Source organism: Magnolia sinica, chromosome 18 (genome assembly GCF_029962835.1).
Source record: "Magnolia sinica isolate HGM2019 chromosome 18, MsV1, whole genome shotgun sequence".
In the NCBI taxonomy this organism is placed as follows: Eukaryota; Viridiplantae; Streptophyta; class Magnoliopsida; order Magnoliales; family Magnoliaceae; genus Magnolia; species Magnolia sinica.
In genome coordinates, this window is record NC_080590.1 from 46,020,947 (window position 1) to 46,029,093 (window position 8,147).

The window sequence follows — 8,147 nt, forward strand, 5'->3', positions numbered from 1 at the left end:
GGCCATTTGAAGATCGGAACCATTTACTCAAACCCCATAACCGTTCATTTATTTGTTCCCAAATTTTATATGGCCCCTCATTGGGCCATAAGGCACCTACACACCAAATTTGGTGGCCAAGGGGGTGTTGGGTCCGCCCCAAAGTTAATGAGGAATCCTAGAGGGCCATTGTGAGAATTCATTGAAACTTAAGGCCAGAGGGCTTAAATTTAACTGACCCTTCGCTAACTAATCAAGGCAAGCATGACTAAATTAAAGATCTAACCAGAACAGAGTCAGATAAGGTCCGGATCTTGAATAATAGACTAAATCAACCTCATTACTCTTTTAGTCTAAAACCGACAGTTTAGAGTGATCATGACCAAATATCCACTTCCACTAGTTATAAATAGGCCAACCTATAAATATAGTTAATCTAAACCCTGATCATTGCCCATGAGAAATCTTAATACCTAATTCATTACAGAAATGCCCCAATTTTCCGAACAAGCTCTAGACCGCTCGTTGGTGGGCCATTAGTTTCAAAATTATAGAGTAATGTTCGTCTTATTGGGCTCGACGTCCATCGCGAGATTCGGACCTGGGTAGTGTCCAGAACCACTCAACTTGAGCCGAAGGACGAGTGCATGAGAAGCGCAAATACCCTAAAGAAAGGAACTGAAACTTAAGTGAATTAAGTCATCCACTCTTATGCAAAGTTGAGGATTTCGGACCGTCGGTTTGCGACCAAACTTCACATGTGGAGTAAAAATATTTCCCTGCTCATATCCGTATAGTCGTGGCCCCGATCGACCATCGTTGACCGTTGAACAGACTTCTAATCGTATTTGTCGATCGGCGCATCCGAATGGCGGGCCGATCATGTTTATACGTAGATCATCATTAGGGCTAACTATCCTACGGTGTATATCAATATGTACACCCCATAGTAGGCCCTAGAGCTTAGAAAGACCCTCCCATAGGTCTAGTATAGTAAAAGCCCAACACTTGGGGCCATTTTCACTAAATCTGGCATTATAAAAGGGCCTCATTTGGGCACCCCCTCTCCCCATACGATTTTGCCCTAGAAGAGAGAGAAGAGAGAAAGGGGAGAGGAGAAGGAGGAGAAAGAGAGAGGAAGAAGAGAGTGAAGGAGGGTGTTGTTGATGGTGGGGCCCAAGGAAGCTCAACCTTATAACTCCCTACCTCTTCTTCAAGGAAAAGCTCTCCACCACGACCATACCATTCATTCCATGATCGTCTAGGTAAGATCATTCATTTTTTTTCTTGAAACCCTTGAGTGAAGAAGAGATTTACATGGGGTTCTAACATACAAACATATGCTTTAGGGATTCCGGCCATTCAACCCCAAAGATCCATGCTCCTAGGTCGTTCCCAAGCCTTCAACAAATTCGAAGGTACGGACTATTGTTCTTAGGTAGCCTAGCACCAATTTTAGTACGGGCTTAATGATTTTGATTGCTTGGATGTTATATTTGAAAGTCTAGGGAAATCCTAGGAATTGTATGTTGGTTGGAATGGTATGGATTTACATGTTTGGCTCTCTCATGATGTCGTTCATATTTCTCACATGATTTGGTGTATGGATGATCATATGCTCATGCCATGTTGATTTTTATATGTTGTTGCTTCATATTATGTATGATTTCATTACTCTTGTGTACATGATTTCTCAACATGGAGGAAGTGTCAACTTCCTCACCAACCCACACCACACACATACACTTTATTCATGATAGTAATGGTTTGCTTGTTAGAAAAATTTGAATTGTATGTTGAGCAACATGAGAACAAGGTGTTGAATATGCTTGATGTTGCATTGGTTGTTGGCATGCTATGAGTCACTATTCCTACCCTTGGGTTGGTCAGGAACTTGAGGAAACACGGTAGTCCCATCGGTAAGACTACGCTATGGTTGGACTTGTGGGTTTGGGCGGGTGTGATCGGGTGGCTGTAGTTTGACTACATGGGACCCTTGTGCCCGATGTCACACGCCTCACGCTCGCCTGACTCGTGAGGTCTAGCCTACCGTCAGATCAACTTTGATTGTTAACCTTGTTTGCTCACACATGTTTGAAGCCTGGAATACCCTACAACCATGGTAGCCTATCAATAACCCACTTGAAATTGGTCCACAGCCTCGTGAGCCGGGCATGGTGGAATGGGACACTGTGTCCGAGCTGTCGGCCTATGATGGGGTACCGCGCCTCCCCGTAGTGACCGCGAGCGATCCCTTCCTCACGACACTCCTTATATGCTTGGAGTCGGGGATGAGGAACCCGACGGGATCACGGACCGCGGGGTCTCGGCCTCAAGCATTGGGGAGTCTTGGCCTCGCAGCCTGTTTAGGGCGTTGATACGTGGACTATACCAGATTCTCCAATCGGTTGGATGAATGGACCTAACTAATAACTCGGCTAACATGATCGCATTGCATCGCACTAGTTAGGGTGGCGACTGGCAGTTGAGGTCGCACTGAGGGAGTGTTGTCATTTGCGATCGTTAGATGGTGTCGCTCGAGGGAGCATTGTGGTGAGGGCATGCATCATGTCATGCTGCATACATGCGTATTAATAAGATTACTTAGACGTATGTGATTGTCTACTTTTTATTAAGATCATATTATAATTGATGCCTGTGATAACTTGAGACTAATAGCACCCACTGAGTTGATCACTCACTCCTACTCTGGGACGGTGTTTTAAAACACCAACCAGACCAGTTCAAAGATACAGGTGACTCAAGACTTGAGGAGCTTGGTGAGGCGAGCTTCGAGGAGGAGGACGAGCTGTCCTACTTCCAGTTGATGGACGGTTCTCCGCCAGCTTGAGAGGCGGAATTGGATCGCTGAGCAGGGGGGCTTAGTTTTATTCCTTTTTGGATTTACTATTCTTTTGCGATTTTGTTGGGTAACATCTTATGCGACCCATGTATTCTTTTGGACATGTATATATATATATTTGTATTCGGTCTCTTTCATTTCAGTGAACTTGTGTGGATGTACTTCATGTTCCAGGAGATTCCAGGCTGCGCATTTAGACTGGATCGCATATTAATGAAAATTGGCTATAAGTGACCCCGGGAACTTGGGAGTCGAGTATATGCACGACCCTCGATTTTCAGGGCGTTACATGTGTGAGACTCGTATCCTAGCCTGTACCATTCCATAGGCTCCTGCGGTCCTCCAGGTCGAATTTCGGCGACCTGCGATGCGTAGATAGCATTTGCATGCGACCTTGAGTGTCATTCTGTAATTTCGAGTCGGCTTGACCTTAGACCTATGTCATTGCGACCGCATCGTCGCTGCGGTTCCAACGCCGTGTCTCGTATGACAATCCGAGATGTACATCAAAAGATGTAGGCCGCGCTTTATTTGAACCTTGATCACATTTGTGGGACCCACCTATGGCATGGCACGCCACCCTATGCATGCATGGCATCATCATCCTCATAATTTCCTACCCACCTATGGCTAGTCTAGACCCCTAGCCACCTATAGCTAGTCTAGACCCCTAACCCCCTCCCTTACTTTCATTATGACATGCATTTATTACTCTCTCTCTCTCTCTTATCTCTCTCTCTCCCTCTTTCTTTCTTATTTTCCTAGCAAGAGAGAGAGCTCCCAATGTCCATTAGAGCTCTCCATTTCCAACCCTTTTGCAAGCTCTCCACCCCTAATCCAACCCTCTAAAATCAATCTCAACCATTGAATTTTGTTCCTTTGGAGCTCTAGATCACATTGGTGGAAGAAGGAGTCCAAGATCTAAGGTGGGTGCTTCTCTTTCTCTTTCTCATTTTTTTTGTGTGATGTATGGCCCACTCGGATGGACCCCACCTTGATGTATGTCTTATCTAAACCGCCCAAGTCATGTGGACCCTACGTTACGGTGGCAGAAAATATATATATATATATATATATGTGTGTGTGTGTATATATATATATATATATATATATATATATATATATATATATATATAAGTATCTGATGGATTCAAATCAGGTGGGCCACGTTGATGTGGGACCTACCTTGATGAAATGTGGGCCACGGTACATGTGGGACCCACCATGACGTCCGTGTTCATCCATGCCGTCCAACGTCCAAAGACGCTGGACGTGATAGGGAAGGCTAACACGGAGTGCGTGTATTGACAGGGGCGGGTACTAACAGCTAACACAAAAAAAAAATATATTTCTTTTAAAGTTTGGGGTGGGCCACTTATGCAGGCACCACCCTGATGTATGTAGATAATCCACGCCGTCCATTCCGTTTCTTAGCTCATTTTAGACGTTGATCCAAAATATGAGACTGATCTGACAATCAAGCGGGCCATACCATAGGAAATAGTAGTGGTTACCGTTAAAGAAACCATCTTGATGTTTTTATTTGCCAAATATGCTGTAATTGGTCTTGTTTGGCTTGTCTTGAGCGGTAGAAGCTAATGGGCGGGACGGATTTTCCTGATGAGGGCCCCACCTATAAAATTTCCCAAAAAAAAAAAAAAAAAAAAGTAAAGCAGCAGCAGCTGCTGCTGTCAGAGCACGCAGCAGGCGCGGCCCGTGACTGACAAACGGGCGGCGTTTCGACCATCAACACCATGAATTTGATGGGTCCCTACAAACCAGGTGTCCATCCCAAAAATCAGCCTTATACGGGACTCAGGCGGGCCACACCATCTAAAATCATGTGAAAACATGCCTAAACATATAAAATCATTTGGTGGGGCCTACCTGAGTTTTGGATGTGATTGAAACTTGGTTTGGACCTCTAATTTTATGGGACACATATAATGGACGGAGTAGATCTGGTTAATGTGGGTCCCACCTAGGATAAAAGAAAAAAAATGATGATAATAAATATTCATGTATATACGTTGATGTCCAGAGGAGTCTGGACGTCCAACGTTAAATAGGGAGGGCCCCCTTGGCCCCAATTGTGGACCCTACCATGATGTATGTTCTATATCCATGCTGTTCATTTAATAGGTCCCCTTTTTTGATGCATTGGTTCTAAAAATCAGTCATAAAAAGTTCTCGGATGGCCCACACCATCATCTTTCATGCGGTGGTATGCCAAGCCACATGGAATCAACTGCTGGGGTCCATATGCAGCTTGGATCCACCTAAAACTCGGTTTGGACCCTTAAATTGGTGGGACACACACAATGAATGGGTTGGATTTGTGGACTATATCATGGTGGACCCCAGGACCACATAACTATACCAAAAGTTTGGTGGACAAATAAACATTACAGTGGCTCAGTCCACGTGACCTTATAAACAGGTTGTATGGCAAGTAAACATTGCAGTGGGCCCCTGGCCCATGTAACTTTATCAACAGATTGGATGCAAGTAAACATTGCAGTGGGTTCCATGATCGTGTGACCCCATCAATAGGTTGGAAGAAAAATAAATATTGTAGTGGGCCCTAGGTCTATAAGACCTTATTAACAGGTTGGATGCAAATAGATATTATAGTGGCCCAGGTTGGATGATAAATAAATATTATGGTAGGCCCAGGGTCCACGTGACCTTATGGATAGATTGGATTGCAAATAAATATTACAGTGGGCCCTAGGCCCATGTGACCCTATGACTAGTTTGGATGGAAGATAAACATCATGTTGGCCCCAGTTTGGATGGACAGTATGTTGGGCCCTAGGTTGGGTGGAAAATAAACATTTTGGTGGGTCTTACTTAAGACCTATTTATGTATGTGTTGTGTCCACAATTGTGGACCTCCATCATGGAACATGTGACTTATCTATACCTTCCACCCCTATGGGACCCAACATGATGCATGTGTTTCATCCAACCGTCCAACCATTTTTGGAAAATGAACCTATTTTTTTGGTTTGGGACGAAAATAAGACAGATTTACTTATCAAGTGGACCATAGTGCACGGTGAGGATTGAACGGCTATCTTTGAAATCTTGAGACCTTATGATTAGATTAGATGGGAAATAAATGTTATGGCGGGCCTTGGACATTTTAGTAGTGGAAATCATTATCACCACTTATATTTGAGTACAATGCTGAAAGGGAAAATAAATGTTGCATACTCATTCATGTATTCATTTATTCACTATCTACTCGGGTTGGTGGTACGCAACTAGTTGTTACGTATGCCTTCGCAATGGCCAGGATTTCGGTTGGAGCGCGCGACTAACCTGAGATCAGGAGTTTACCACATTAAGTCTGACTATCCAAATTTAGGTATGGGACTGGTTTAGATAGAAGTCCCTTGTGATGGACCCCATAGCCTGCGATACTACGTACTACCATCCCCACTTCACACTCCAACATAGTCATTTCATTCGCATCGCATATTGCATTACATCCGTGGCATACGACATCTTGGGTTACTGTACTTCTGCATTTATATGGTCTAGATATGGCTGACGTATTTGTGAACACATAAAGAATTATATACCCCATTGCATTCTCGGCATTTGATATTTGGCTCTTTATGACTCCTCGTTTGCGTAGCTGTTATATATTGCGTATTCTGATATTGATTGGCTCATGGACTTGTTCGTATTTTCACTTACTCTGTTATCATATGATCTATGATCTTGTGAGTATTTCTGTTTACTCTGATAATTCTTGCTCTTGTCAGTATTTCTGCTTACTCAGATAATTCATGATCTTGCTAGTATCTTTGCTTATTCCGATATTGTACGATTTATTGATTACCAGTACTTCCAGTTTGTATGATAATGACATTGTATTGAATACTTGACACTTACCTTGTGTACACACTTACACCACCCTCTAAGCTTTCTATAAGCTTATGCACGATAGATGCGTGCAGGTGTTATTAGGTTGCAGCAGCGTTGAGCTTGGAGCGTGCAGTTGTATTCTGGAGCTTTGATTTCGATATATGTATTTTCCCTTTCAGCATTGTACTCAAATGATTATTAGTGGATATGTGATGATGATGTTGCCTTTGTGAATTGGGTAATCTTGTGGTTATGCTTATTATGAGTTAAATGTACAAAAATAAAATAAAATCCTCATTGTAGGATCTCAGGATCGAAATCTGGCGTATGGACGCTAGGACCCGAGAATGGGGTACTACGGAGGCTGTCGGCACCAGATTCGGTGATCAGGATTCCTGCGAATCCGATTTCTGGGTTTGGGGCGTGACAACATGGGGCCCATAGAGCACCGACCACCAGCTCTGAGGATGGTGTCATGACGAGATCGGATTGGCTACTCCCCCCGCCACTAGCCAATGGCTAATGGTCGGTGCTCTATGGGCCCCATCATGATGTATGTGTTTCATCCATGCCGTTCATCTATTTTTTTAAAGATCATTTTATGTTATGAGAACAAAATTGAGGTATGTCCCAATCTCAAGTAGACCACATTACAGAAAATAGTGTTAAATGAACATTGACCAATAAAAACTTTTTGGGGGCCATGAAAGTTTTGGATCAAGCTGATATTTGTTTTTACCCTTCATCTGGGTCTGTATGGCCTAATCAACAGATTGGATGTCAAATATACAGTATAGTGGGCCTTAGGAGGATTTTAATGGCGGATATCCAATCATTATTGTTTTCCTGTGGTGTGGTCCACCCGAGATTCATATCCCTCTCATTTTTGGGATCAAGCCCTAAAATGACCTTTAAAAATGGAAGAAATGAGTGGATGATACACATACATCATGGTGGACCCACAAAGACCAACAACCAGCCACCGGGCTGGTGACCGTGGGAGTAGCCAATCCGTTTCCATCACCCACTATCACCAGCCGGGTGGCTGGTTGTCGGTCCTGTGGGCCCACCATGATGTATGTGTTTCATTGATTTTTACGGATCATTTCAAGCTTTATCCCAAAAATTAGAGGGATACAAATCTCCTATGGATCACACGATGTGAAAAGTGAAAACAATAGTGAGCACCAATCAAATCCTCCTAAGGCCCACTGTATTGCTTATTTGACGTCCAATCTGTTGATTAGGTCATACAGGAAGGAGTGGAAAAACAAATATCAGCTTGATCCAAAACTTTTAGGCTCTGCAAGTGTTTTTAGTGGTCAACTGTTTCCTATAATGGGGTCTACTTGAGATTAGGTATACCTCATTTTTAATCTCATACCATAAAAATGATCTACAAAAATAGATGGACGGCATGGATGAA